This window comes from Schistocerca americana, unplaced genomic scaffold (assembly GCF_021461395.2).
Source record: "Schistocerca americana isolate TAMUIC-IGC-003095 unplaced genomic scaffold, iqSchAmer2.1 HiC_scaffold_1129, whole genome shotgun sequence".
NCBI classification, from domain to species: Eukaryota; Metazoa; Arthropoda; class Insecta; order Orthoptera; family Acrididae; genus Schistocerca; species Schistocerca americana.
In genome coordinates, this window is record NW_025725186.1 from 7,501 (window position 1) to 12,500 (window position 5,000).

Sequence of the window (5,000 nt, forward strand, 5' to 3'; positions counted from 1 at the left end):
ACCTAACCTATGTCGTACCGTAACCTAACCTATGTCGTACCTTAACCTAACCTATGTCGTACCTTAACCTACCCTATGTCGTACCTTAACCTAACCTATGTCGTACCTTAACCTAACCTATGTCGTACCTTAACCTAACCTATGTCGTACCTTAACCTAACCTATGTCGTACCTTAACCTAACCTATGTCGTACCTTAACCTAACCTATGTCGTACCTTAACCTAACCTATGTCGTACCTTAACCTAACCTATGTCGTACCTTAACCTAACCTATGTCGTACCTTAACCTAACCTATGTCGTACCTTAACCTAACCTATGTCGTACCTTAACCTAACCTATGTCGTACCTTAACCTAACCTATGTCGTACCTTAACCTAACCTATGTCGTACCTTAACCTAACCTATGTCGTACCTTAACCTAACCTATGTCGTACCTTAACCTAACCTATGTCGTACCTTAACCTAACCTATGTCGTACCTTAACCTAACCTATGTCGTACCTTAACCTAACCTATGTCGTACCTTAACCTAACCTATGTCGTACCTTAACCTAACCTATGTCGTACCTTAACCTAACCTATGTCGTACCTTAACCTAACCTATGTCGTACCTTAACCTAACCTATGTCGTACCTTAACCTAACCTATGTCGTACCTTAACCTAACCTATGTCGTACCTTAACCTAACCTATGTCGTACCTTAACCTAACCTATGTCGTACCTTAACCTAACCTATGTCGTACCTTAACCTAACCTATGTCGTACCTTAACCTAACCTATGTCGTACCTTAACCTAACCTATGTCGTACCTTAACCTAACCTATGTCGTACCTTAACCTAACCTATGTCGTACCTTAACCTAACCTATGTCGTACCTTAACCTAACCTATGTCGTACCTTAACCTAACCTATGTCGTACCTTAACCTAACCTGTATTGCGCCTTAACCTAACCTGTATTGCGCCTTAACGTAACCTGTATTGCGCCTTAACGTAACCTGTATTGCGCCTTAACGTAACCTGTATTGCGCCTTAACGTAACCTGTATTGCGCCTTAACGTAACCTGTATTGCGCCTTAACGTAACCTGTATTGCGCCTTAACGTAACCTGTATTGCGCCTTAACGTAACCTGTATTGCGCCTTAACGTAACCTGTATTGCGCCTTAACGTAACCTGTATTGCGCCTTAACGTAACCTGTATTGCGCCTTAACGTAACCTGTATTGCGCCTTAACGTAACCTGTATTGCGCCTTAACGTAACCTGTATTGCGCCTTAACGTAACCTGTATTGCGCCTTAACGTAACCTGTATTGCGCCTTAACGTAACCTGTATTGCGCCTTAACGTAACCTGTATTGCGCCTTAACGTAACCTGTATTGCGCCTTAACGTAACCTGTATTGCGCCTTAACGTAACCTGTATTGCGCCTTAACGTAACCTGTATTGCGCCTTAACGTAACCTGTATTGCGCCTTAACGTAACCTGTATTGCGCCTTAACGTAACCTGTATTGCGCCTTAACGTAACCTGCATTGCGCCTTAACGTAACCTGCATTGCGCCTTAACGTAACCTGTATTGCGCCTTAACGTAACCTGCATTGCGCCTTAACGTAACCTGCATTGCGCCTTAACGTAACCTGTATTGCGCCTTAACGTAACCTGTATTGCGCCTTAACGTAACCTGTATTGCGCCTTAACGTAACCTGTATTGCGCCTTAACGTAACCTGTATTGCGCCTTAACGTAACCTGTATTGCGCCTTAACGTAACCTGTATTGCGCCTTAACGTAACCTGTATTGCGCCTTAACGTAACCGATATTGCGCCTTAACGTAACCTATATTGCGCCGTAACGTAACCTATATTGCGCCGTAACGTAACCCACATTGCCCCTTAACGTAACCTATATTGCGCCGTAACGTAACCTATATTGCGCCGTAACGTAACCCACATTGCCCCTTAACGTAACCCACATTGCCCCTTAACGTAACCCACATTGCCCCTTAACGTAACCCAACACACGTTGGGCCTTAACCCAACACACGTTGGGCCTTAACCCAACACACGTTGGGCCGTAACCCAACACACGTTGGGCCTTAACCCAACACACGTTGGGCCTTAACCCAACACACGTTGGGCCTTAACCCAACACACGTTGGGCCTTAACCTGCTCTGTAATTGTCATACGACGCGTTAAATTAGTGTAGTGTTGCCTAACTGCAACCCCCGCAATATAGTTTGCTACTCGCACTGCCCGGTCCCCAGTGTATCGCTTCATGTTAAACACCTTGCAGCTATACACTGTAATGTGGATGGCAGCAGGACGTACATGCTCAATGCCCTTTGCAGTTGTTCATTGGCATTTGCAGTTGTTCATTGGCATTCGCATGGCGAAGCACTTAGCCTACGCTGTGGTACGGCCTGTGTCAACTGTCCGCTGATGTTGTACGTCCAAATCACACACTGTACTGCACATTGGTCCTCATGTACTGAATGATACATCGTGGTACATGTGACCGTACAACGACTGCGCCAACAACGGCGAACCATGCGGTCCAAATGTTGTGCACTCAGCTACGTGTCGTCTCCCTATAAGAGCTGGATTGCAGTGTGGTATGCCCTGGATGGCGATCAGCATGAGCCGTCTGTTGATGTAGTGGCGCGTGTTGTCAGACGTAGTCGTCTCTTCTCACACACCGTGATAGCACGGTGCACTGCGTTCCACATCTGCGACATGCGACAGAGGCCGGTTGACAGTCGTTCGCGCAATGGACATCGCATACGTACGGGGGCCACCTTCCACGTGTTCGCTAAGCGTGGACATGTTGTTGCGTGTATGTGGGCAGACAGTGTGTCGTGACACCTGACACAGGCATGCAACAATCGTTGAATTTGCAAATGGCGATGGACGCCTACGTTTGCTGGTGACGTTACGCAAATGAACAACTGGTAAACCGTTGTGGTGCGGTTGTTCTCGCTAGGGGTGAATCAGTGATGGCGACGATCGGTTGAGCTACCAACCGGTTGTTGCAGCGATACCCACCATGCCCACGAACGTGAATGGCATGTGGGTGTGAAGCGATACGCGGCGGTGGCTGGGTGGGACCGTCCCCGGCCGGTGAGGGGGGGCCTCCCGGCGTGTTGGCCGTGCGGTGCGTGGGCGCACGCGCTACAGCCGGCTGGTGGGGGCGGCCAGTGGCAGGCGCGCCGGCCGACGGAGGCGGCAGGCGGCGCAGCTGCGCGCCGGCGCACCCTGCACGCGGCGCCGTGCGGCCAAAGTAGGTCCTCGCGGGCCCGGTGCGAAGCGCGGTGGACATCTGCAGTGTGCTGGTCCGATTGAGGACTGTGTGCGCTGAGGATGCGCCGCCGCCCGGCGCTCGGCGCCGCGACGCCGTCTGCTGCTCGGTCGCCTCTGCGGTTCTCGCAGGTGGTTTGTATCGCAGCTGTGCGGACGTGTTGGCGCGTGCGCTGTGCTGGGAGAGTTCGCTTCGGCACCCAAGTGGGGCTTTTGTCCTTCTGTGGCGCTGGCGTTGGAGCTGCCGGTCACCGTAGGTGGCGCGTGTTGTCTCCCGCCGGCAATGCCACGACAGCACGCTCCCGGGCCTCTGTCGGCAGCGGCAAGCTCAGTTGGGAGCACGGGTGGTCGCACCTAAAGCGTCTACTCGCCAAACTCCGGGCGATTGCGCCTCTCTCGAACCCGACCAAGTACTTAGGACGGCGCTGCGCGCCGCCGGGACCTGAGAGGGTTTCGAGGTGTATGGTGCAGGGGAGCTCAGCCTCCTCCTGTTTGCAGAATAATTGAGCGGACGCTTGCGTGTTCGCGCGGGCCCCCGGGACACACTCCCGGGCGGCCGGCTGCTCAGCTCTAGTTGACGCAGCTCCCTGGTTGATCCTGCCAGTAGTCATATGCTTGTCTCAAAGATTAAGCCATGCATGTCTCAGTACAAGCCGCATTAAGGTGAAACCGCGAATGGCTCATTAAATCAGTTATGGTTCCTTAGATCGTACCCACGTTACTTGGATAACTGTGGTAATTCTAGAGCTAATACATGCAAACAGAGTCCCGACCAGAGATGGAAGGGACGCTTTTATTAGATCAAAACCAATCGGTCGGCTCGTCCGGTCCGTTTGCCTTGGTGACTCTGAATAACTTTGGGCTGATCGCACGGTCCTCGTACCGGCGACGCATCTTTCAAATGTCTGCCTTATCAACTGTCGATGGTAGGTTCTGCGCCTACCATGGTTGTAACGGGTAACGGGGAATCAGGGTTCGATTCCGGAGAGGGAGCCTGAGAAACGGCTACCACATCCAAGGAAGGCAGCAGGCGCGCAAATTACCCACTCCCGGCACGGGGAGGTAGTGACGAAAAATAACGATACGGGACTCATCCGAGGCCCCGTAATCGGAATGAGTACACTTTAAATCCTTTAACGAGTATCTATTGGAGGGCAAGTCTGGTGCCAGCAGCCGCGGTAATTCCAGCTCCAATAGCGTATATTAAAGTTGTTGCGGTTAAAAAGCTCGTAGTTGGATTTGTGTCCCACGCTGTTGGTTCACCGCCCGTCGGTGTTTAACTGGCATGTATCGTGGGACGTCCTGCCGGTGGGGCGAGCTGAAGGCGTGCGACGCGCCTCGTGCGTGCTCGTGCGTCCCGAGGCGGACCCCGTTGCAATCCTACCAGGGTGCTCTTGAGTGAGTGTCTCGGTGGGCCGGCACGTTTACTTTGAACAAATTAGAGTGCTTAAAGCAGGCAAGCCCGCCTGAATACTGTGTGCATGGAATAATGGAATAGGACCTCGGTTCTATTTTGTTGGTTTTCGGAACCCGAGGTAATGATTAATAGGGACAGGCGGGGGCATTCGTATTGCGACGTTAGAGGTGAAATTCTTGGATCGTCGCAAGACGAACAGAAGCGAAAGCATTTGCCAAGTATGTTTTCATTAATCAAGAACGAAAGTTAGAGGTTCGAAGGCGATCAGATACCGCCCTAGTTCTAACCATAA

At 51.4% G+C, this 5,000-nt stretch overlaps 1 non-coding gene across 1 annotated transcript in view; it reads left to right on the forward strand.

The window, feature by feature from the left end:
• The first annotated feature begins 3,875 nt into the window (after positions 1 to 3,875).
• The window catches only part of LOC124561031, a 1,910-nt gene continuing 785 nt past the window's right edge, over positions 3,876 to 5,000 (forward strand). Inside the window, exon 1 of the ribosomal RNA XR_006969497.1 lies at positions 3,876 to 5,000. This exon is cut by the window's right edge and continues 785 nt beyond it. This is a non-coding gene — a ribosomal RNA (small subunit ribosomal RNA).